Genomic DNA, 26,123 nt, shown 5'->3' with positions numbered 1-26,123 from the left:
CTAGCTTATCACAGGGCCGGCGTCCTGGCACAGTGGTTCAGCTGCTGCTGCCGATGTGAGCATCCCATACAGGAGCACCAGTTTGAGCGTTAGCTGCTCTGCTAACACTCTGATCCAGCTCCCTGCTAATGTGCCCAGGAAGGCAGCAGAAGACGGCCCGAGTACTTGGTCCCATGCCATCCATGTGGGGAACATGGATGGAGTCCTGGGCTCCTGGCTTGGCCTGGCCCAGCCCAGGCTGTTGCAGCCATTTGGGGAGTGAACCAGTGGATGGGAGATCTCTTGTATGTGCTTTCTCTTCTCTATTGCTCTGCCTTTCAAATAGATCTTGATCTTCAAACAAGCCCTTTCCAAAGGGCTTCGATTAACAAATTCTGCAGCCCAACAGTCCCACCTCAGACAGTAGAGAACCTCTGCATGCCTGAGGTTCTTACTTTTTTTTTTTTTTTTTGACAGGCAGATTAGTGAGAGAGAGAGACAGACAGACAGAGAGAAAGGTCTTCCTTTTTCCATTGGTTCACCCCCCAAATGGCTGCTTCGGCCGGCGAGCTGCACCGATCTGAAGCCAGGAGCCAGGTGTTTCCTCCTGGTCTCCCAGGCGGGTGCAGGGCCCAAGCACTTGAGCCATCCTCCACTGCCTTCCTGGGCCACAGCAGAGGACTGGAAGAGGAGCAACTGGGACAGAATCTGGCACCCCACCCGGGACTAGAACCCGGGGTGCCAGTGCCGCAGGCGGAGGATTAGCCAAGTGAGCTGCAGTGCCAGCCGAAAGGTTCTTACTTATCATCAGTTGTAACTCAAGCTTCTTTGTGGCTCCTTTTTAAAGTCAGCCATTTTATAATACACGCCAAACTCCCATATACTGTGGGTGGGAGTAGGAATCAGTAGAAGCATGTTGGGAAAAAAGTCAGCACCGTGATCTAAAGCTGAGCACCTGCCTCCCACGGCCCACAATTCCACTGTAGACACAAAGACTGGACGGACATGTGTACAAATGTTCCCTGAAAGTCAGGGCAAGACCGTCTATGCCAGGGTGGCCCATAACGGCCCCTGGCTGGGAGCTCTCCAAGTACCCACGTAGCGCTCAATGGAGGAACTGTGACATAGCCACACACTGGCATGGTCATGAGAAGGACCGCACGCACGACCATCCCCACCACAAACAGCACATGGCCCAGGATTCCACTCGCAGCCAGTTCAAGTCCAGGACGGCAGCAACCAGAGCGGAGGGAGGGGCGAGAGCACCTATTTCTGCATCCGCTGGCTACACAAGGGCGCTCAGTCTGGGTGCGGAGCAGCAGATGCAGCAACAGTGCACTCGCCTGTACATCCACATTTTACTTCGGTAAAGAGTGCAACAGGTGCGTCATCCTTGCCAGGAAAATGTGCCCTGCGGATCTTGAAGGAGCGGCACCTTCAGGGCCTGAAGAATCTGTCCCAGGACACAGTTCCTACTGCCCTTCCCAACTCTCACGTACACATAACACCGTTCCTCCGAAAGGCAGCACTGGGACCAGAGCCAAGGCAGGTATCACCTCCTGGTGTGATGAGGGCAGTGACAGGTTGGAGCCCCCAGACCCTGAGCTGACCTGCGGCCAGGCCCTCTGCACTGTCCTCCTCAGTCTCACAAGCTGGACAGGAAAAGGTGCAGGATCTCCCAGCTGAAACGTTAAGCCCCTGGCTGGGCTCCAGGGCCGTGGCTGAAGCAGACCGGCTGGCTGTCTCTTGACACGTCACTCCTAAGAGTTTTCACTAGGAGTGTCAATAACTCATTTATTCTTTGAGTTCTTCTTTCACTCACTGTGATTACAATTAAGCTCTGGAAATTACAACTTTGCTAATTACTATAAATACCTAGACCCAACAGGAAAATAAAAACACATTCCACAGAAATAAAGCAGTATCTCAGTCCTCTTCAGGCTCAGTCTGAATTGAAAACAAAACTGTCTGATGTGCTTGAGAGGTGCACTTTAATTCCAGAAAAACCATACCACCTGGGCGGGAACAAGGGGCTCACCGCTGCACGCACACAGAACGGCTCTGACGTGCCCGCAATTCGGGAGCCTTGGGTCCACTCTCCACTTCTTTGCCTCAAATCAGAAGCGGCAGAGGAGGAGGAAGAGGGAGGAAGCCAGGCCTGGGATCCACTCTTAGCTGCCAGCCTACCCCACCTCAGCCCTCGCCCTCCCCTGCAGCCACTTCCACACAAAAGGCCTCAGAGGAGAGGCCTCCTGGCAACGACTCGCACCTTCACCTGACCAAGTCTGGCCAAGGCCAGAAGAATTCTCCCTCCACCCGCTGAGGAACAATCGCACGCAAGCCAGCGCACTGTTCAAACCCAAAGCACCACTCTGTGTCACGGGCAGTGTGTCCTCAGGGCCATGCTTGTCACTCTGCAGGCCCACCCAGTCAGTGGGGGCACCTGGGAAGCAGCAGGAAGCCCTGGGGGCTTAGGTGCCCAGGAGAGAGCACGCCCCCACTTTCCCAGAGGCTCGCTGAGGCCCCTGCCTCTCCTGGTATGCCACAGCACCCTCCACCGCCTTCCTGCCCATTTCCCAACTGCAGCCAGACTGGAGGCAATCCAGAAATCACTCGCTCTGGAATATGTTTTTGTGTTTATACTTGATGCTCTAGGAATCCAGGCTACTTCAGGCTAAATATCCTCATGGCACGTAAGCGCTAGAAACCAGCTCACCACCAGCTCAGCATGAACGGGGCATCTACCGCGCACCAGGCTCCGGTCTCAACCCTGGGGCCGCCTCGGGAAGCAGGACAGGGATGTCCCTGCCTGGGCAGAGAGCCCGCTGCAGTGGCAGCGGGGGGACAACAAGGTCGGTCAGACAACGGGATGTGTCAGGAGGTGCTGGGGAGAAGTGGGAGCAGGAGCTAAGGGGCAGGGCGTGTGGGGCTATCACTTAAGTAAGGTGGGCAACAGACCTGCAGACCTGGGAAGTGGCCACGCAGCCACCTGTGGGCAGGCGGAAGCAGGGGTGTGCTGGAGGAACAAGAGGGGTGGTAGGAATGAAGCCAGGGCGAAAAGTCGAGCCGTGGAGGCCGTCGTGGACTTTGGCCAAGGGCAGTCTTTCACAGAGGAGTGATGTGGTCTGCTCAGGGGGGCAGGGGGCGAGGGCAGAAGCCAGGAGGTCACTTCAGAGGCAGGTGCAGTGACCAGGCAAGTGGGGAGTCTGGAGCAGGAGGTACCAGCAGAGGTGGGAAGGGCCAGCCTCTAGCTCTCTGTGGAAGGCGGAGCTGAGAGTCAGGGCTCACAGGGCGAGGCTTCAAGCCGGAATTGAGGTGTGTGGGCTCAAAGATGGGGCCATCTGGTCTCCTTCCATTTTACACATGGATACTGAAGCCCAAGGAGACGTCACCCCAAGGCCACACCGCTCACTTCTAGGATGAGGACTTCCACCAGTGCCTGTCTCACTGCCCGCCCCATCCCACCCCTACCCCCTGGCCTGGGACTCAGTGCAAGATGCTGGTGACCCACCAGGTTACACCAGATGCCCCCAAACCTCCCCCAGGGACTGCCAACCCCAGAGCGCATCCTGTACACAGTCACCACCTGAGAAGCCCGACGCAGAGCAGCCAGAAATTCTCGCTTTTCCCCAGGAGAGCCCCCAAATCTTAGTCTTAATGGAAGAAATTCTCCATTTTTTTAAAAGGTGGTTCAACTGCTTAATAATGTGGACTTGGCAAAACAACAACAAAAAATGTCCTAGGCAGGCCCAGTTCCGTCCACACAGGACACCAGCTTGGCCTCTGAGTCCAGATGGCCAACACTGACCTTGTCTGTTTATACCCTGCCCGGGGTTAGGGCACAGGGGCAAAAGTTTGGGTTCAAGACAGTTTTCTCGTCCAACTTTTGAGTCAGCAGCTGATACTCATAATCACTATAAATAGCTGGTTATCTTCTGGCACAATCTCAGTGGGTCCCCTCTCCAGCCAACAAGAGATTAACTCGCTGCTCATCATTTGAGGTTCTTTGTTTAAACTGCAGTTTTAGGTCTTTTGATGCAGAGCACGAAAATAAGCCCACTGGCACAACCGAGAATTCCCAAATTCCTCCAGAGATCCTTTCCAAGTTATAAGGAGCATTAACAGAGCCCTGTAGGCACTCCCTGACCTGGCAACGATTTGCACCAGCCAGTTCGGAAAACTCCAGTACTATCCGAATATGTGAGCTATGAGGACTAAGCAGGTATTTTGGTTCTGCCATAATAACTTACAAACTGCAAAATGTTCTTTCTAAATCAAAGTTGCTGCCTGTGGTTGGATGAGTGGGGAGATGCACATTCTTCAAAGGGAAGACAGGAGCTGGCGCTGTGGCATAGCGGGTAGAGCCACTGCCTGCAGGGCCGGCATCCCACATGGGAGCTAGTTTGAGTCCCAGCTGTTCCACTTCCGATCCAGCTCTCTGCTATGGCCTGGGAAAGCAGTAGAGGATGGCCCAAGTCCTTGGGGCCCCTGCACCCATGTGGGAGATCAGGAGGAAGCTCCTGGCTTTGGATCAGCGCAATTCTGGCCATTGCAGCCATCTGGGGAATGAACCAGTGGATGGAAGACCTCTCTCTCTCTCTACACCTCTCTGTAACTGTGCCTTCCAAATAAATAAATAAATACATCTTTTTGAAAAATAAAAAATAAAGGGAAGGCAGTGGAGATGTCTGATTTTTAAATGGGGGGGTAGGGGCAAAATGCCCATTTTGGGAGGTTTATTCAGCATCTGTCTGCCTAAGAAAACACCCTTCTAGGAAGTCCCGCGTTAATTTTCTGAAATGCTAAAGTGGCTTTCCTCACCCAGCGCGCTCATGTAGAATTAAATATTTACTTTCCTTGCAGGCCATATGCTTTCTACCTAACACCTATTTATTTTCCATGTGTGGTACACTGGACCACTCTGACGCTGCTGGTTTGGGTAAACATCTCTGCGGGACGGAGCCCATCTGTGCCTTCCCCCTGTTCCCCTCTTTTCTCTGGGTGTGCAGCTTACCATGTATACCGGGAGCAGCACCCATGCCTTCCAAAGGGAACATCCTGCTGGGCTGAAGGGGATGAACTGTCGCCAGCTGGCCGTTTTTTACTTACAAAATGAGCGGTTTCATATGGTTGAACATCACAAAGTTCTCCATGATCAAATGGAACAGTGAGACCTAAACGTTTCAAAAACACCAGCTACCCACTGACAGGTGCTGGCCAAAAGAACTTCCTGTGTGGATGGAAAAGATCTAAACTCACATTGACCAAGGTGTGACAGCTGAGCACTTGAAAATGGGGCTAATGGACTTAAGAAACAGAATTTCTAATATTTTTCAATTGTAATTGTTTCAAAATTAAACTTAAACAGCTTTATGTGTGGGGGACAACACCATTCCAGACAGCAGCGTCTTGAGAGCCAGGTGTCACTCCCTAAGTGTCCAGCAACGCAAACACCTCCTGGCAGGGCCACGTTTTGATCCACTGCCCATCTTCCTGCTGCTGCTCTTCCGTCCTCTGTCCTCCTGGAGGCCACTGCTGTCCAGGAAGCTGCAACTACACCGTCCTGCAGGATCTTCAGGAGGGTCCTTACCGCCTCACTAGTGCTAGCCACAGGGCAACAGGGGCAGAGCTGACAGTCGCCTGGCACTCAGCGGGCAGCAACCACACTTGCCCCATGGCACTGGGAACCCGATTCTAAACAGTAGACCTTAAAGATCAGTTTGGGCTCAGCTTCATGTCTCCCTTGAGATATCTGGATAGCTACTAGGAACCCTTCACAGGGACGGCGTGTACTCTCGCAATCACTATTAGCCACCGCAGGCCTAGGATGGGCCGAAGGATGGCCCAGCCTCGGCCTGAACACTCTGGCTGACTGTATTCAGAAATAAGATTTTAGCAGAGAACTCTGGTGTCTCGGAAGAACTGCTGACCCTCTGCCTCTCCCCAGGGAGAGGAAGAGTCCAGGGCTCTGACACCTTTAAAAGGTGTCACTGCTACAAAATAAACCAATATTCCAATTAAATCACTGGCACGCAACCACTTACCCTGAGCTTGGTGCTATGTAATTATTGCAGCCTGTAGAGTGAGGGCTCATTTCGGCAAAGAGCATAATTGCTCAAATGTGACTCGATTCGGGATTTATTTAAAACTCTCCCATCAACAAAAACATTCACACGCTAGGGTACCAACTCCGACTTCTCAGTCTCTGTAGACAGCCAATGGCCATGCACAGTTCTGTCACACACACAGACCCCTCTGCTCCTACACCTCAGGAGCCCCTCCCCCCCCATCCTGGCCTCCAGGGGTCAACTGGCAGAGGTGCCTGCGAAGTCAGGTTTGCGTGGCTCGGACATGGAAACCTGACCCGGCAGCCCCCAGCTTCCCTTCCGTGCGTCAGGAGCAGGGGAAGTGGCACCTCCAGGAGCTTCTGCAAGGGACAGCGGGGCTGACCTCAGGAAAGGTCAGCGGCGAGTCAGCCAGCCCCGGTCACAGCAGCACCCAGCGGGACCACAGGGGCTTCTGGGTTCAGGTTCCCCGGGAGAAGAGCCACAGGGACGCTTGGAAACGCCTATGGAGGGGAGGCAGGGATGGTGGGGGAATGCTCCCGGCCCCACGGTGTCTTCCCAGGAGTGCTGGCCCAGTTCTGACCCGGGATGGGAGGCCTCACTAGGCCCCACTGCAGGCCAGCCAGCCGCCCCCTACCCGGAAGGTTCCAGCACATGCTGAGCCAACAGTGACCTGGGAAGCTCCAGAGAGCCTCCAAAGTTTCATTTCCTCGGTGCCTCCCAGTCTCCGCTGACCTCTGACCTCCGGAGTTATTGCCAAACTGTCTCGTGTTTGCACAAGGCCTGGGCACTTCCCCGCAGGCAGCTCCCCTGACCCTGTTCTGGGCGGGTGGTCCTATCTCCAGGCTACAGATAAGGCTCGCAGGGGTTAGGGTGTGACCTGGCCAGCGCGGGGACTCCTGTGGCCCTCACTTGTTGCTATTTCTACCGTGCACCGGCTCTCCAAGCTGCTCCCTCCAGCACAAGAGTTTTCAGGAGTTGTGTCTTGCAGAAACGGGGAAGTGGAGAGCCACAGCACCACACGGAGCGGCAACGTCCCGCAGATAATCCGCGAAGGGAGCCCTAAAGCATCCCCAGGCGCCCCCACCGCAAGCGGCGGCCGCAGCCGCCCTCTCCTGCCCAGGGCTCGGCTGGAGAGCCCGGTGCGTCGGCGCGGACGTCAGGCCGGCTGCCAGAGCGCTTGGCCGGCCGGGCCGGAGGTGCCCGCATCCGCCCGGGCCTGGCACCGCCGGCCCATTCATCTGGCGGGGCCTGGGTTGCCCCCGTCCCCCCACCCCCCAGCCCCGGCCGGGCGCCCTCGCGCCGGGCTCCGCGCGGCCCCGCTGGAGGGGGGAACGGTGCTCTCGGCCCCGCCGCCAGGGGGAGCAGGGAGCCGCCTCCCGCACTCCGGGAAGTTGTCCCGGGCGTCCGCGCCCCGGACAGCCCCCGGGGGCGCGCAAGGCGAGCGCCGCGGCCCCGGTCCGCCCCGTCGGGGACCCGCCCGAGCCCCCCGAGCGACCCCCCGGCTGCGGGCCGCAGGTGGGCGAGCTCGGCCCGCGGGCCCCTCATTCAATCCCGCTCTCCGCTCCCCCCACCCCCTACCCCTCGGCCGGCCTCCGCCGCCTTCCGCCCGCGCCCCCCCCCCCCACACCCCTCCGGCCCGGACTCCAGCCCGGCAACGTCATCCCGCCGCTTCCCGAAACTTAACCCCTTCCTCCGCCAGCTGTGCGCGCCCCGCCCCGCCGCCAACTTTCTTCGTCCAACTTGGGAGCGCGCGGGCCGGCCCGACGGTCCGGCCTGAGAGGGAGGGGTCGCCACGTCGCACCGCCGCGGCCGGGGCCCCCGACGGCCAGGGCTGAGGGGGGAGTCCGCCCGGCCCGGCGCGCTCGGCCGCCGCCCCTGCACGAGCTTCGGGCCCGCCACACGCCCTCCCGGCCGAGAGCGACCCTGAGGGTCGGCGGCCGTGGCCACGGCGGGCGGGCGGGCCGGCCGGCGCCGCCGGGGGAGGGGCCGCCAAGGAGACGTGTCACTCGCGGCGCTGCGCGGCCGGCCCCGGCGCCCCGACGGCCCGGCCCGGCCCGCGCGCCGCCGCGGCAGCCGCCGCTGCAGGGCCCAGCCAAGTTTCTTACCTGCAGCCGGAGACGCGGGAGGGAGAAGGAGAGCGCAGGAGCCGCCGCCGCCGCCGCCGCCGCCACAGACTCGGGAGAGAGGAGCCGACTGAGCCTCCGCCGGGAAGCCGCCCTCGAACAGCTGCAGGCGCCGCGACCCCGACGCCGTCCGCCCCGTCCGCCGTCCGCTCCGGCCGCTCGCTGGTTGCGTGCGCGCGTGTGGAGTCGTGGCACTTTCTGCCTCGGAGCTGGCGAACGGCCCCCTCCGCCGGGATCGCCGCCTCCTGCCTTCCCCACCCGGGCCAGCCATTCATCGAGCCGCCGCTCCCCATTGGCCCGCTCCCCGCCACTCTGCCGGTCTCCGGCCAGTCAGGACGCGGGCGGCCGAGCCGCGGCGGCGGCCATTGGACAAAGGGGAGGGTCTCCGCCTCGGCCAATGGAAGAGGGGAGGGGCTGCGGGGAGCCACGAGGGGGCGGGGCCGGTGAGGGGCGGGGCCGCGCTGCGCCGCGCTCGGCTGTGCGCGGGGGCGGGGCGGGGCCGGCACGCTCCGCCCACATCGAGGAGGTCAGCGGCCGGGCCGGCCCACTCCAGGCCCCGCGGCCCTCATGCGGTCGCTGACGTGCGGGCCGGCTCTGACTGGGCGGGCTGCGGAATGTTCGAATCCCGGCAGCCCGGGACGCCGCGGGGCTGAGGCGGCGAGATCCGCGAGCGGCCAGTGAAAATGCTTTTCTGGCGAGCCAGCTGATTGCCCCTGAAGCAGCCCGCGCCCCCTGGGGTCCCCCGGCTAAAGAGGATGGGTTTTGCCCAAGAGGGTAAGTCGTTACCTTCGGAGAGATTGCTGTTGGCACCGGAAGGACTTTCCTTGAGCAAATGGAGGACGCGGGGTAGAAGGGCCAGAGGGTGCAGGAGGAATGGAGGTGGACGGCATTGCAGTGTCGGGGAGGGTCTCGCTGAGGCACAGAGGGTCTGGGGCCGCCGTCCGCCTCAGGACGCCCTCCCTGCCCCGTGTGATGGGCTGTGGCCTAAGGGGGTTCGCCCATACCCCGGAACCCTGCGCTTCCTCACTGCTTCCTCATCACAGGCCTTTCTGCTCTTACTAACCAATGCGCCTAAGCCTGAAAGTTGAGACGGCACCTGGGATACCCGCAGCCCATTTTGGAGTCCCTGGATGGCCGCCTGGGTGAAGTCCAGCTCCTGTGCACACTGAGGAGCAGCAGGTGACCATGGCCCCAGCCCCTGGGTCCCTGCTGTCCACGTGGGAGACCTGGATTGAGTTCTGGGCTCCCTGGCTTTGCCAGCATTTGGGGAGTGAACCGGTGCATGGAAGATGTCTTCCTTTCAAATAGTGTGTGTGTGTGTATGGGTGTGTATGGGTGTATGGGGCTTGGTTTTTCACCATATAATGTCTCTTAAAACGAACCCTTTAAACGTGAGCCAAAGCCAGGTTCTTTGAATTTAGGTTTCCAAGAGGCCAAAAAGGGCCGCGGGCTGCCTGAGCCGGCCCCTGTGGCTGCTGAATCCCATTCTTAACATCTATTTCTTGGACATTGTCACCCCTCCCCCCATTTGTCATTGGGACTGTATTGATTGTTAGGAAAATCGGGAAATACAAGCCTTCATGAGGGAATAAAGAGGACTTGGGTTGAAATTAACCATTCATTAGGAATTTTAATCTCAGCAGTTCCTTAGCGCTTTAGTGATTGATCAACAGGAATTAACCTGGATTAGCGCTCGGCACCCAGTCATTCTTCAGCAGTGACTGCCAGCTTGACGTAAAAGTCAAGAACCTTAGCTTCTGGCTGACGCTGGCGACCAGCTAGTCCTCCTTCCCCTTGGACGAGCCAGTTAACTTCTCTGGACATGGTGAACACCTCCAGGACAGCCCCTCCCTGCTCTGACATTCATTCCTTTGTTCCTGGTGTTTGTTGAGTACCTGAGATACACCACCGAGCTGGGTAAGCAGCACAGGGTGACTCATAGATCCAGAAAGGAGCCGTCTGCTCAGGGCCCATCCATGTTTCAGTGTACCAAGGACCAGATCCTGGCAGGAGGATTTGGTACCAATACACTTGTGCTTCAGTATCCATGGAGGGCTGGGGCTTATCCCCTCCCTCCTGTGGATACCAAAGTCCACATATGCTCAAATCCCTTCTATGAAATGGCCTTGTATTTACACATAACCTACTCACATCTTTCTGTGTACCTAATACCTCATACAATGTGAAAGCTTTGCAAACTGTCATTATCCTACAATTGTTTAGGGAATAATGACAAGGGAAAAAAGTCTGCACATGTTTAATACAGATGCCCTTTTTTTTTTGCATTTTTATTTAAAAATTAAGAATTCCCATCTGCTGATCCACTTCCCCAAATGTCTGCAATGGCAAGGGCTAGACAAGCCTGAATGCAGTCCAGTTTTCCCACAAGAGTGGCAGGAACCCAGCTACCTGAGCCATTGCCGCTGCCTCCCGGGACCTCATTAGCAGGAAGCTGGAGCCAGGAGTTGGGGACTGGAATCGAACTCAGGCACTCTGACATGGGGCATGGGCAAATTAACTGACAGATTCAATGTTATATGTTCCCCCATATAATATGTTCTCTCATATCTTTGTTTTAAAGATTTATTTATTTATTTATTTGAAAGGTACACACACAAAGATAATCTTCCATTGCTGATTCACTTGCTAGATGCCTGCAACAGCCAGGGATAGGCCAGGCCAAAGCCAAGTGCCCTGACCTCCATTTAGGTCTCCCACATGAGTGGCAGGGGCCTAGATATTTGGACCATCATCTGCTGCCTTGCCAGGTGCATTATCAGGAAACTGGATCAGATGCAGAATAGTCAACACTCAGACCACTATGGGATGCCAGCATTGTGAGAGGTGGCTTAACCTGCTGCACCACAATGCCAGCCCCCCTCCCCATCCCATATCTTGATTGCAGTAATCATTCAGTGGCTGTGGTAAAACTCAACAAATTGTACACTCTTTTATTTGTTTTAGAAAGATCACTCTGTAATATGAATAAGTATTGAGAGGCTATTACATTAATAGCCTGAGAGTTTATTTTTTAAGATTTATTTATTTGTTTGTTTGAAGGACAATTACAGAGAGAGAGAGAGAAAGACAGAGACACAGAGACAGAGAAAGATCTTCCATCTGCTGGCTCAATCCCCAAATGGCTACAACAGCTAGGACTGGGCCAGGCTGAAGCCAAAAGCCAGGAACTTCATCCAGGTCTCCCATGTGGGTACAGGGGCCCAAGCACTTGGACCAGCTTCTGCTGCTTTCCCAGGTGCATTAGCAGGGAGCTGGACTGGAAGTGGAGCAGCCTGGTCGAATGGGTACCCATATGGGATACCAGTATTGCAGACGATGGCTTAACCCACTGCTCCACAGCTCCGGCCCCAATATGTACACTCTAAAAAATGTGAATTTATTTTGCAAGCAAATTGTATTTTTTTTTTTTTGCCAGGCAGAGTTAGACAGTGAGAGAGACAGAGAGAGAGTTATAGACAGTGAGAAAAAGAGAGAAAGATCTTCGTTCCGTTGGTTCTCCCCACAAATGGCCGCTACGGCCGGTGTGCTGCGCCGATCCGAAGCCAGGAGCCAGGTGCTTCCTCCTGGTCTCCCATGCGGGTGCAGGGCCCAAGCACTTGAGCCATCCTCCACTGCCTTCCTGGGCCACAGCAGAGAGCTGGACTGGAAGAGGAGCAACCGGGATAGAACCCAGGGTGCCGGTGCCGCAGGTGGAGGATTAGCCTATTGTATTAGCAAATTGTATTTCAGTGAACATAACTAAAAAAAAAAAAAAACCGATATTTTAGATTTCAGTTGATTATTAAAAACAAATAAATCATTTGGAAAAATTAAACATACAAGAATAATTATCTAATATGGACCATTACTTCATGACAGTGCTTTATTTTCTATTACCAAATACAATTATTATTAAGGGCTGGCAGAAAGATGAGACTATATTATCTTACAGCTTCAAAAGAGATTTTGCTTTGTCAACTACTGTGAAAGGACGGTAAATGACAGACTAGAATGTCATGTGAAGAAAAGTCATAACAATCCATAACATGTTTAGGTTCGTCACCATTGCTGGTCACCATCCGAGATGCCCTACAAATATGTTCAGTTATTTAACCCTTGGAAAAACCCTGTAAGGGAGGTACCATTATTATCTCTGTTTTAGAGATGAGTCACAGGGCTCATCACAGGGGGTGCAGCTAGCCCCAGGGTTCATCCACGTAAGCACTGTGTTCTGTGTCAGATCTTGGAAGGAGCAGTGTAGCTATGGGGAGGGATGGAGCTGGGCCTAACCTGGTGGAGGCGACTCGAGGAAGGATTTGTGATCCGTGACAGCCCTTGGAATTCTTTTAGATGACTGCTCTCCTCCGCTAGGCCCAGGGGCCCACTGGGTTGGCAGGCCATGCATGGCAGTAGCTCAGGTGAGACGTGTCAAGAGCTTGAACTAGGCAGCGGGGGATGGCAAGGGTTCTTCATAAGGGGTGCTTACTTAGGTGTAGGTGAGGTTCAGTGACCACAGGGAGCAGGAGAAGGAGGCCCTCTTTTCTCTCTGGAGTGACAAGGAGCATGGTGGTGTCACTATTAGGGCGGGACCCACAGAGTGGACTGGCAGGAGACAGGAATGGGGGAAATGTATTTCGTTTTGGCACGCTGAGGTTCAGGAGCGTGAGGGAAGTCCAGGTGAAGGTGTAGTCATGTGTCACTTCCTCACAGGCATACATTCTGAGAAATGGGCCACCAGGTAATGTTGTCGCAGTGCCAGCATCAGAGAGCAGGCACACACGCTCAGGGGGCTATGGCATCCTTGGGCAATGCAGTGTTACTGGAACCACCATCAAATGTGCAGTCTGTGGTTGCCGAAGCGTCGTTTGCAGCACATGGCTATACTGTTTCTGTGGGTGCGGAGCTCGAGGGTTAAGGCTAGGGCTGGCCATACCGTTTGGAACCTAGGCATGCCAGTGGAAGTTCAAAGCCCCAGGGACAGCAAGGATCAGATGTAGCATCCGGAGCTGGAATCCACATGTGGGTGGGGACAGGAGAAAGACAGTGGTAGAGACCTGGAGAGAGAAAAGAAACCCCACAAGAAAGCTGTTGCTGCGTAACAAACCTCTCCAAAACTCGGTAACTTACAACGAATCGGGCTTCCTACCAGAGCTCACACAGCTGAGGCTTGGCTGACCTTGACAATCTCACTCAGGTGGCTCTGTGTCAGCAAGGGTCTGCCTCTAGCCTGGGCTTGACTAGGGTGCCTTAGAAACCCTGCCCCTGAGCTCTTGCCTCACCCCCTTTTCCAGGAATCAGTGAGCTAGTCGGAGTGAATACCCTTCCAGTGGCGATGGTTGAAATAAAAGAAACCAAGCCGAAATACACAAGTCTCTTGGATGGGGCTCAGAATGGTGTTGTGTCCACCTCATCCCACTGGCCAAAGCATACCACAAGGATGCGCTCAGATTCAAGAGGAAGAAAAACTCAGGCAGGGGTGAAGGGGTGACACCGGCGATGCAGTCTCCCACTGAGTCTGAGAAGGAAAGGGGGGACAGGTAGATGGGGGCAGGTGCGTTCACCATAGGGGAGAGTGTCAAGAAGTAGGAAATGGGAAGCAGAGTTACATGTAGCCCAGAAGTCCAGCAAGATAAAAAGTAGGCAGTGTGTTACTTGTGACAACTCAGAAAGCATCAGGGACCTTGGAGCAGCAGCTTTAGAGGAGGGAGAGGGTGGGTGGGAGGTGGCCACCAGACTAGAAGGATGAAGAATGTGTTGGGGCTGGGGGCAATGCTGTGGTGTAGTGGGCTAAGCCTCCTCCTGTGGTGCCAGCATCCCATATGGGCACGAGTTCTTGTCCTGCCTGCTTTCCTTCCGATCCAGCTCTCTGCTGTGGCCTGGGAAAGCAATGGAAGATGGCCCAAGTGCTTGGGACCCTGCACCCGCGTGGAAGACCCAGAAGAGGCACTTGGCTCCTGGCTTCAGATCAGCCCAGCTCAGACCATTGCAGCGAGTTGAGAATTGAACCAGTGGATGGGAGACCTTTCTCTCTGTCTCTCCTTCTCTCTGTTTGTAACTCTACCTCTCAAATAAATAAACAAATAAAATCTTAAAAAAAAAAATGAGTGGGAGGGGAGAAGGTAGAAGCATTATTATGCATCCATTCGTCCAACAGGTGCGTCCAGCTGCACACTCACCACATGTCAGTCCCTGGCCTGGCTGCTGGGGAGACAGCCAGGAGCCAGGTAAATGGTCTTCCTGCATGGAGCTCACTCCCATGGTAGTGGGAAGAGAGAGACAGTAGACAAGCCAACCAGTAAATAGGCAAGATGTGTTAAAGTTGTTTGAAGAGCAATGCAGAATAGAGAATGGAGGACAGGCTCGCGGGATGGAGAAGGATGGGGGTTTGGAAGTAGGGAGTGCAGTGGACGTGAAGAAGATGGTCCGAGAAAACCTCCCTGGGGAGGTTGATGATTGAGTGAGACTTAAGATGAGAAGAAGCGGATTCATCTCAGCCAGAGGAAGAGGAAGGGCAGAAATCCTGGGACAGTAGATAGCTTAGCAACTGGCTCGGAGAACAGCAAGGTGGTATGGGGCACAAGGAGGAAGGGAGAGAAAGGCAGGGCATCTGCAGGCAGGAGGGGACCAGATCTGTGAGGCTGTGGCACGGGACAGGACGCTGCCAGGGACCCTCCCTGGGGCAGGTCGTGCAATGGGATCCGCCTCCTGCAGGGTCACATTGGCAGCAGTGTGCTGGATGCCCTGGGCCGCGCATCGGAGAGTTCACAGACACAAGTTAGGAGGCCACTGCCAGCTTCCAGGCAAAATAGGGTTGATGTGCTAGTACGTATTAAACAACCAGCTCTCCCAGACAGGGGTGAGGAGGGGCACTCCCTGCTTTATAGCATTTACCAGTTTCTCCCAGATAAACACTCCCATCAGGGCCCACTGATTTCCACTGCAGGCAAACGTGGGTGGACAGTTGCGGCAGTATACCACTATATATGGTCTCTACTGTAGACACTGCAGGCGTCAGTCATCTCGGGAGCACAGGTAATGGTGAAATGTCATAAAACACAGAGGAACGGGTGGGCTTGAGGGTTTATTACCTCCGTTTTTAATACAATCTATTTCATCTTGATTGTGTAATTTCCCTGTTGAATAATAGCTGTGTTTAATGAACTGCTTGAAAAAGTCTTAAAAATATAACAATCAGCTCTCATAAGCAAGCTGGTTCTACCACACAACTGAGTATAGTGCTCATCTGGCCCAGAGTGGAGTGTGTGTGTGTGTGTGTGTATGTATGTGTATGTGTATAAGAGTGAGAGAGCGAGCACGTGTGCAAGCCAGCAGCCATTTTAAATGTTAGGAAAATGAGATACAGTGCGTATTCACATTGACAGTTCTGTACCCATCTCATCTCCCTGTCTGACCTGGAGACTCACAGGGGTCAGTGGCTCTGTCTGATGTAGCACTGAACACCTAAGCCCAATTGCTTGATTCTGGTAGGTGTAGTAGCACAATGTGTTAAGCTACCTCCTGCGACGCTGGCATCCCATTTGAGCACCGGTTCATGTTTCAGCTGCTGCAACTTCTGGGAAAGCAGCAGAAGATGGCCCAAGTGCTTGGGACCCTGTCATCCATGTGGGAGACCTGGATGGAATTTTGACTCCTGGCTTCAGCCTGGTCCAGCCCAAGCCATTGTGGCCATCTGGGCAGCAAACCAGCAATTGAAAGATTCTCTCTGTCTCTCCCTGTCTCTCTCTGTCTCTCTCTCTCTCTCTCTCTGTCTCTCTCACTCACTTTCTATCTCTCTCTGTAATTATGCCTTTCAAATAAATTTTAAAAAAAAAGTTAAAAAAGAACGAACTCACTTTGGGTTGGATCTCCCCAGAAGTAGACCCCAAGAAAAAGATTTGAGGGAAAGCAGTTGACTAGGAAGGCGATCCCAGGAATCAGTAGTAGGGAAGGAAGCAGGAAACAAGCCACTGGAAAGGAATCAGGAGCCAGTTGAACTGTGGGCAGCTGAAATGTAATCCCATGGAAGAACTCTGGGAGACAGTGTGGAATGTGCCTCAGAATTATCCGAGAGTGCAAGGGCGCTGGAGTACGCGCTCACTAACTCTGATCCGTCTCTGGCTGCAGGCAGCTCCTGAAGGCATTAAACTCTCAGCATTGCCAGCCCATGTCCCAGGAAAACTGGGAAGAAGGTCGCCAATGTTTGCAATCATTGCTGCACACAATGAATGGCCCAGGAGCAGTGAGCCCAGCACCCACGGTGTCTGCTCCAACACTGAGCGGTGTTTTTTTCAAATGAACAGATACAGTGCCCTTGGAACTCCTTTAAACACAAATTCAGGGTTTTTCAAAACAGATTGGAGACCCTTCCATTGCAGAGTCAACATGTGTGCCTTGTACCTCTACATAGTCTAGAGCACAGGACCTAGGTGATACCTGAGACCCTGTAAATCCTTTGACAGTGTTAACTCAAAATCAGAAAGCCCGGTGGTTATACACATGAAATGTCTGTGGACTGTAGTAATTGTCAGAAGGAGAATGAAACATACACAAAGAAAAAAGTTAGCAACTGTGAACTCAAGTTACCAAGTTTTGTGGTTGCTAGTGGTGACAGAGAGAACTCGGGTAGGAATATTTGGTTTGTTGTGTAGGTGATGCTGGCAATGAGCTTCGAAATAAGGGCTTTTGCAGAAGTGACAATGAAGGACCCAGTAGCTGGCTGTGAGTCCCCAGAGAAAACAAGGGAAGACAAAATAATAGGTGGTACTTCTCTGTTGCTAAAATGCTTTCCAAATGACCCTTACCATCACCATGAGAAGGAAGCAGTATTATTGCTATTGTCTGTTTACAGATGAGGACCGAGATTCAGAGAAGTGCAATCAATAGCTTGCCCAAGGCTTCACGCTTTTGACAAAGCTAAACAGGCCTTAAAGACTAGTTGTTCCCCACCTCCCCCAGACACATCTGTCCAGGATATGTCTCTCTGCTTCCCTCATGGAAACACCAGCATAGGTCTGACAGAGCTATATGAGTTAGCAGAACCCTACTGGCCTTCTGGGGCTCCATGCATATCCACTGCAGCCCACCGCTTGGATCACAGTACTGTCAATAATTTTCCATTGAACCAAAGACGCTGTCTACTTGTACTGTCCAGCCATGATGTCCTAGGAATGCTGGAGCCACTCCCCTCCATCTCAGATGGGAAATACCAGTTGGGAGAAATACTTTGTGACCCAAAAGATCAGCCTGATGGTGCCATTTGCCCCATGTTGGACATCCTGGACAAAACCCAAAGGACCATTGGATTGGAAGGCACAATGGGGCTTCATTTTTCTAACCCTGAACAAGAAGCATCCTTAACTAGCAAAGCTGCTTCACATGTTGGCTCTTCTCTGAAATTACCAGGAACAAAGAACGCAAAATTTTTTTTAAAGATTTTATTTATTTATTTGAGAGGTAGAGTTATAGACAGTGAGAGGGAGAAACAGAGAGAAAGGTCTTCCCTCCGCTGAGTCACTCCCAGATGGCCACAACAGGTGGAGCTGCACTGCTCTGAAGCCAGGAGCCAGATGCATCCTCCCGGTCTCCCATGTGGGTACAGGGGCCCAAGCACCTGGGCCATCTTCCACCACTTTCCCAGGCCATAGCAGAGAGCTGGATTGGAAGAGGGGCAGCTGGGACTAGAACGGGCACCCATATGGGATGCCGGCACAGCAGGTGGAGGATTAACCTACTGCGCCATGGCACCAGCCCCAAACACCAGACTTTGAACTCTATTCCTCGTTGACATTCACTCATGGAGGCTGGCATTACGGCAGTTCAAGTCTGCTAACAATCCAGCTCCCTGCTGATGTGCTTGGGAAGGCAGCAGAAGATAGCCCAAGTGCCTGGGCCTGATACTCAGGTGGTAGACCCAGATGGAGTTCCTGGCTCCTGGCTCCAGCCTGGCTCAGACCTGGCTATTGTGGCTGTTTGGGCAGTAAATATTTCTCTCTCTCTCTCTCTCTTTCTCTCTCCCTTTCTCTTTCTCCCTGTCACTCTGCCTCCCAAATAAATAAATAAATATTTAAAAACAACAACTGTGGGATTCTGGCACATGGAAAGATGTGTAGCTAGCTCTCCAGATCAATAAGATAAAAAAAAAAAATTCAGAAACACACCCCGAAATGTATAGGAATTTAGTTTGTTCAAAGTGGCTTTCCAATCAGTGGAGAGAAAAGAGGTCATGTAATAAACAATATCACAACTGGCTAACATGCTAAAAGATAATGTGCACCAGGGCCAACATTGTGGCACAGCAGGTTAAGCTGCTGCCTGCAACGCTGCCATCTCATATGGGTTGCCGGTTCGAGTCCCAGCTGCTCCACTGATCCAACTCCCTGCTAATGTGCCTTGAAAAGCAATGGAAGATGACCCAAGTGCTTGAGCCCCTGCCAGCTCTGTGGGAGAACCGGAAGAAGCTCCTGTTTCCTGGCTTCGGACCATCCTAGCCCCTGCTGTTGCAGCCATTTGGGGATTAACCAGCAGATGGAAGATCTCTCTTGTTCTCTCTCTCTCTCTCTCTCTCTCTCTCTCTCACTCTCTCTCTCTCTCTTTCTGTAACTCTGCCTTTCAAATAAATCTAAAAAGTCCACCTTCAACAAAACATAAAAATAAAAAACCATAAAGTACTAGAGAAAAAAGGTACGTATTTGTGGAGCACTGCTGAATGCCCCAGTCTACACTGGCTGATAAGATGTCAACAGAGAACAAAACAAATGGGACCCCTCCCCACAGTGAGTTTATAATTTAGTGTGTGGGGGAGGGATGGGCAGGCAATCAATAATTCCACAGACTGAATTGAAAAGTCACACCGTACCCCGTAAACATGTACAATTACAACGTGTCATGTATTTGAAGAATAAATAGAGCCTGATTGCATGCAAAAAATACTGCAGTAGACTAGCACTCGAGTTGTGCTACGGGCTCTGTAGTACATCCATGGGTGATGTGGGAGACCAGAACCCTGAAGGACCGTGCCATCTCCCCAGCTCCTTCTCTTTCCAAGCTGTCACCCTGAGCAGTCGTAACCCTCTCAAACCACTGCTTCTGTCCTGGCTCCCTGACTCAGGAGCCCAGAAATGACCCCTACCATGTCCAGTCTGTTTCTGTGCCTGAGTTTTGTGGAGCCCTGTTTACCAGTGCCCACTTCCATGGGGCCAAGCTCTTGTCTATTTGCATCTGTACCTACCCTGTGCCACTGCCCAAACTGAGTGCCACCCCCACCCACTCATCTTTCAGTCTTCCATTCTGTAATCAGTGCTGTGTTTGCCAGATTCCTCTCATCGGTGAGGATAGAGCCAGATGGCTCTTCATGATAAATCTGGCATTGTGGCATAGCAAGCAAAGCCACCTCTTGCAACACCAGTCCCATATTGGGTGCTGGTTCCTATTCCAGCTGCTCCACTTCCAATCCAACTCTCTGCCAGTGTGCCTGGGAAAGCAGTGGAAGATGGCCCAAGTCCTTGGGCCTCTAAACCCACGTGGGAATCCTGGAAGAAGCTCCTGGCTGCTGGCTTCAGCCTGGCTCACCCTGGCCATTGCAGCCATCTGGGGTGTAAACCAGCAGATGGAAGATCTCTCTCACTCTCATTCTCATCCTCTCTTTCTGTAACTCTGACTTTCAAATAAATAAATAAATCTGAAATAAATAAAGCTGACCAAAGGTCTGAGTTCCTTGTGGTTGCATTTCTACAGTGAGCTGTGTTAGCCTCGGGAAGTCCTTTCTCATGTCTGCCTTAAATCACTCCAGCCTCACTGTTTCTTAAAGTCACCTTCTTCGTGGCTTTAGAGCAGTGCTCAGGCGACCCACTCAACACAGGGCGTCTGCTCAGCGTTCGTGAAGTGCCTGGCGGTTGATTAGTAAGTGCCTGGGACTTGAACATCGTTACCCAAATCTTCCAGGCCCTTCTCTGCAGACACAGCTCCTGAGACCTGCCTTCCCCAACTAATTCATCATCGGATGGCTCTTCTCAAACTCTGCTAATCAGCTTTTTTCTTTATTTTTTAATCATTAGTGAGAGTTTTGAAGAAGGTCCTCAAACCAGAAGTAAAAAAAAAAAAAAAAAAAGTATGATAAAATTCAGAAAGGCTGGTTGAGTTTAGTTCTCTGCCTTTGGCCTGGTGGGCCCCTCCACCAGCCAATAAATATATTAAGCAGTCTGTCCCAACTCGGCCGGGCCCGCCCAGCCCCTGATCTGAATGCAAGCTGCAGAAAAATTAGATGTAGAGGGATCAACGCTTCGCCTGCAGCCACACCAGTGCTCTTCTCAGACTGCGGGTGGGCTTAGGGGACAGAGAACTCCAGGGCTGGCTGCTTTCCTATAGGCACCTTTCATTCTTTCTTCTAGTCTCATGTCTTGCAAAGTCTGTAGATTCTCACAGAGCTCCAGGTACCCTCTGTGGTGGTGGTGGTGCTGGTGTTTGAGAGAGAGAGGGAAAAAAAAAAGAACTCAAACTAATTCACACTAAAGTATTATTGACTTTCCATGCTACACCTCTCCAGCATTTTTAGCAAACTGCGGAGTGAAGGTGACACCAAATTGGAGGGGGAGGGGCCCCTCTGGCCGCTAAACCATCTAATCCCAGGAAGGTATTAAGACTGATGTCAAGGCCAGCGCTGCAGCTCACTTGGCTAATCCTCCGCCTGTGGTGCCGGCACTCCGGGTTCTAGTCCTGGTTGGGGCGCCAGATTCTGTCCCAGTTGCTCCTCTTCCAGTCCAGCTCTCTGCTGTGGCCCGGGAGTGCAGTAGAGGATGGCCCAAGTGCTTGGGCCCTGCACCCGCATGGGAGACCAGGAGGAAGCACCTGGCTCCTGGCTTCGGAACAGTGTGGTGCGCCAGCCATAGCGGCCATTTGGTGGGTGAACCAACGGAAAAAGGAAGACCTTTCTCTCTGTCTCTCTCTCTCTCTCACTAACTCTGCCTGTCCAAAAAAAAAAAAAAAAGACTGATGTCAATCTCATGGGAGTTTTGCTTTTTTTCTCCAAAATATATCCACACAAGCAGGCTTTTTCAAACTGTTATCTGCATGACATACAACAAATCATATATGTGGATACATAAAATACAGGAGAAAGAATTAAGAAAAATGGAGGGAATCACCTGAAGCCCCAGCTCCTTGTTGTGGCGTTCCAACATTTTCCCCTTCTACACTGTTTTCTGTTTATAAAGATGCACATCTTGGCCGGTGCCGCAGCTCACTAGGCTAATCCTCTGCCTGCAGCGCCGGCACTCCGGGTTCTAGTACCGGTTGGGGCGCTAGATTCTGTCGCAGTTGCTCCTCTTCCAGTCCAGCTCTCTGCTGTGGCCTGGGAGTGCAGTGGAGGATGGCCCAAGTCCTTGGGCCCTGCACCTGCATGGGAGACTGAGAGGAAGTACTTGGCTCCTGGCTTCGGATTGGCGCAGTGCGCTGGCCGTAGCAGCCATTTGGGGGGTATACCAATGGAAGGAAGACCTCTCTCTCTCTCTTTCTCTCTTACTGTCTAACTTTGCCTGTCAAAAAAAAAAAAAAAGATGCACATCTTGTTTTAAGTTCCTTACCTCCTTACCCTGTGCAGACAGGTCCTGGCTGTTTGGGGGTGTCAGGCCTTGGCAGTGATCCAACTCATCCAGTTTGTAAAGGAGGCACCCAAGTGTGTCCCTTCCAAACCATGGGCGTTTGGGAAGAAACAGAAGAATGTTCTGGAAATGAACTGGGTGGACACTTGAGAAGGAGGGGAGGGGCTGTGCGTTCCTTCCTGTGCTCCAGTCACCGATGGGCAGCGGGCCGGCAGTGTGGCCCAAGCGCTTTGCAACGAGCTGGTGTCGCTCTGAATGGCCCCGCGCCAGACCTAGATGAATCTTCCCGCAGGGACACCGCACCCTTCTTCAGCAGAGGGGAACACAGCTCCTAAAAAGAAGTGTTTTCTTTCTTTCAGACGCACAAAAAAATTAATGAGCTCCGTGTCTGGCACGGGTTAGCAGATTCCGCCGTGGCGTTGGCAGGGCTTCCGCCGGCTCCAGAACTTTAAAGAAACCCCGCATTGAGAGCCACCAGCGACAGAGGGGAAGCAGAGCGGTCTGGTTCCCTTGCTCGCAGAACAAAGCCGCTGGCTGCCAAGGTGTGCACGGTGGGAGCAGCGCTCTCCCAGCTGTTCCCGGAGCACATCCATCTTTGCAGGCAGCACAATGCCTTCCTTATTTCCCCAGTCCCCTGCTCTCCAGGCAGTGGCTGACGTGTGTGCGAGCCTTCAGCCCCGGGGCCGGGGAGCACGTCTTGGGGCAAATGTCCTCAGGCCCCGGGGTGGGAAGAAATAGGGCTTGCCTTACAGTGTGTCCTTTCTCCAAAACGGGCGAAACTACAGACGCACCGCGTGTGCCCTGATTGTCCCTAAGTGCCTGTGGGTTGATTCAGGAAATGGATTCTCAGCACCTTCTATGCTTGGGGGGCTGCAGAGACAGCAGAGACAAAACAGACATGAACCCTTGACACGTGGGGAGTGGCATGGGAGGTGGATGATCAGCACTAGACACATTAATTTCAAGTACTAATAAAACAATGACAGAAAATGACAGTGGGGCGGAGACTGTTTGTGGGAGACTTAGGTAAAGCCTCAGTGTGCACTGGAGCTGAAATCTGAGTCATCTGAAGGGACCAGCTGCAGGGAGATGCGGAAGCAGAAGTCTGTGTGGCAGGAACGGTGTGCACAAAGACCCTGAGGGGTGTGTGTGTGAGTGACAACTTCAGGGGACCGAGTGAAAGCCAGTGAATAGAGATAATGAACAGGTTAGAAAGAAAGGCCCGGGTTAGCTCTAATACATAAAGCGTCACATCTAACGTTGTAGAGTGTTTTATAGTTTGCAGAGGGAATTGAACACACACTTCCTCCATCCAACCATCCCAACGAACCCGGTGTAAAGATAAGGAAATTCAGGTTCAGGTGATAACTTCCTCAAGATCACCATACCAAAAAGTGGTGGGACAAGGACTTGGAACAAGGACTCTGCCGGATGCTAGAGAGCACTAGCCACACAGTAGCCATTTGTATCATTACTTAGTTTGTGCAGTGAACAGCCTGTGCCACCGTGCCACCGTACATAGCATCCCCATGGCAGCTTGGATCTATTTTCTCCAAAATTCTGTGCTTTTTCTGTGCAAGGGGATGTTGGGAATACAAAGAATAAAGATACTATCCCAGCTCTTGGTAAGCACATGAGGTTGTTAAAGAGAAACAATGTATGAAAAGAGAGTGGATGATTAAACACAGTGTTTATTTCTGGCAAGGACACTGTGGATGACTTAGCTGGGGATGTAAGATTTGAGCCTGGCTTATTTGAGCCTGCCTGGAAGACTTAGACTGGTGGATATACGTGGAAAAAATTCACAGGTCTCCATCCCACAAACACGCATTAAAAATGTGGTGTATTGCAGACCACTATAAATACTTGCCTCTAGCAGCTTGTAATTTTTTAAAAAGTGAAACTTTGTCATTCTATCATATAAAAAATAGAATCATACAGGAAAAACTGGTAAATCTGAGATGAGAAAAAAATAATTTGTAATCTCATCCATGAAAAAATTACTTGTTACATTTTGGTGTATTTCCTTCTGGCCTATGTCTTACTGTATATATGTATATGTTTGTGGTATGTAGATATTCACTTATATGGGTATAAATTACATGCTTTAAAACTCATGCATTTTGGGGCCAGTGCTGTGACATGGTGGATAAAGCCGCCACCTGCAGTGCTGGCATCCCATATGAGCACCAGTTTGAGTCTCGGCTGCTCCACTTCCAATCCAGCTCTCTGCTATGGCCTGGGAAAGCAGTAGAAGATGGCCCAAGTCCTTGGGCCCCTGCACCAGCATGGAAGACCTGGAAGAGGCTTCTGGCTCCTGGCTTTGGATCGGCGCAGCTCCGGCCATTTTGGCTATCTGGAGGGCGAACCAGCAGATGGAAAACCTCTCTCTCTCTCTTTCTGCCTCTGCCTCTCCATAACTTTGCCTTTCAAATAAATAAATAAATCTTAAAAAAAAAACTCATGCACTTTAAGCGTATAAGTAAATGAGTTTTGACAAATGTATACACTTGAACAAAGAAAGATCTAGAATATTTCCTTCACCCTTCCAAGATGCCTTGCATCCTTTAGCCCATCCCTCCCAGCCCCCCATTACAGACAACCACGGAACTGACTTCTGTTTTTTTGTAAAATATTTATTTATTTACTTGAAAGTCAAAGTTACTGAGAGAGAGAGAGAGACAGAGAAAGGTTCTTCCATCTGCTGGTTCACTCTCCAAATGGCCACAACAGCCAGAGCTGGGCCGGTCCAAAGTCAGGAGCCAGGAGCTTCTTCTGGGTCTCCCACATGGGTGCAGGGGCCCAAGGACTTGGGCCATCTGCCACTGCTTTCCCAGGCCATTAGCAGGGTGCTGGATGAGAAGTGTCATGAGAGTTTGGACGTGAGCCGGCTCCCATGTAGGATGCCGACTTCGCAGGTGGTAGCTTTCCCCACCCCGCAACACTCTGGCTCCCCTTGAACCGATTTCTGATCTTAGATCAGTGTGCCTGTATCAGAGCATCATATCAATTTAATCACATGTGGCCCTCTTTTATTTCCAGTCTCTGTTGGACAGCATAACGTTTCTGAAGTTGTTGGTGGTTCGGTGCCTGTATCGACAGCTTGTTCCTCTTTGTCTCTGACAAGTGTTCTGCTGTAAGAATACACAAAGACGTGCTGATGCACTTATCTGTTCGTGGGCATTTGGGTTATTTCTAGCTTGTGGCTGTGATACATGAAGCACCTGTGAACACCAGCCTGCCTGTGGCCGTGTTCTCAGTTCTCTCAGGTAGCGTTTTTGGCTCAGAGGGGAGGTCTGACATTGAACTTCACGGGAAACTACCAGCTTTCTCAAGTGGTTGGACCATTTCACACTGGAGGAGAACAAAAGCCACTCTGCATTCTTGTCAGCGCTTGGGGTTGTTGCTCTTTTTAATATTAGCCACTCTTGGGGCTGGCGCTGTGGCACAGTAGATTAAAACCCTGGCATCCTGGGATGCCAGTTTGAGTCCTGGCTGCTCCTCTTCTGGTCCAACGGGTGAGGTTTCCATTCCCACCTCCCCATTCACTAATGGTGTTGAATGTTTTTCACAGGCAGGTGTAATTCTTGGTGTTCTCTGCTTTTTAAATTTATATTTCATATTAAAGTACTTCACCATCACAGCCATGATCTTCGTACCCATTATATTAATGACTGCTCTATTCCAATGAGAGAATTCTTCACCATTTGTTTGCTCCTTTCTCTACTAGACATTTAAATCGCTTTCATTGGATCACAATTCTGAATCACACTGGAGTGAACATTTTCATGCATATATTCCTCAGCCCAGAATTTAGATTTATACATTTATATGTATGCTTATGTGTCCCTCTGCATTGTAGATTATGAAGTTGTCAGGTCAAAGGCATGTCCGTGGCAGTGAGAGCATAAAATACGAGGTGGACATTGAGACCCAGGGTCATCAAAGCAGAAACTCAACGGCCTTTCCCGTCTCCCAGCTCCATCCTGGGGTCTCTGAATTGGCCCCTTTCACAAAACGGATCCTCCTGTCCCCAGGTAGAGCGAATGGCTGCGTGCAGTCGACTGTCTTTTGAGCCCTGGGTGGTGCTGAAAAGGTGAATACTGTGGTTGACACAATGCTATGATGTACTGGACTCCGCTCTTCCTTGAGCCCAGTTGAAAGGCGGGGAAAGGAGAACTGCGGGGTGCCTTCTCCCCTGAGAATGATCTGTGAGGTGACCGGCCAGGCGGTGACTGAATCCATCCGTGGCAATTCTGGAATTTCCGCACATGCAATGTCCCATCGCAGGGGGCTGGGAGCTGGACCAGAAGAGGATTTTCTTGCTGTGCTCAGTGTCTTCACTTGGATTGTGGGTT

The 26,123-nt window shown here is 52.4% G+C and overlaps 2 protein-coding genes across 5 annotated transcripts in view; one reads left to right on the top strand and one right to left on the bottom strand.

Annotated features, from left to right (window-relative positions):
- RRBP1 (ribosome binding protein 1) overlaps positions 1–8,359 on the bottom strand; it is a 64,413-nt gene extending 56,054 nt beyond the window's left edge. For 2 of the 4 annotated variants that reach the window (XM_062203831.1, XM_062203830.1), the window contains exon 1: positions 8,153–8,359. The gene's annotated coding sequence lies outside the window, so the exon portion shown is untranslated. The remainder of the gene's footprint in view (positions 1–8,152) is intronic. The other 2 variants (XM_062203829.1, XM_062203832.1) reach the window with 2 other exon arrangements.
- A 405-nt stretch (positions 8,360–8,764) lies between these two features.
- The window catches only part of BANF2 (BANF family member 2), a 59,430-nt gene continuing 42,071 nt past the window's right edge, over positions 8,765–26,123 (top strand). Inside the window, exon 1 of the mRNA XM_062202265.1 lies at positions 8,765–8,944. The gene's annotated coding sequence lies outside the window, so the exon portion shown is untranslated. The remainder of the gene's footprint in view (positions 8,945–26,123) is intronic.

Source organism: Lepus europaeus, chromosome 10 (genome assembly GCF_033115175.1).
Source record: "Lepus europaeus isolate LE1 chromosome 10, mLepTim1.pri, whole genome shotgun sequence".
NCBI classification, from domain to species: Eukaryota; Metazoa; Chordata; class Mammalia; order Lagomorpha; family Leporidae; genus Lepus; species Lepus europaeus.
This window is presented reverse-complemented; position numbering and strand designations above follow the sequence as displayed.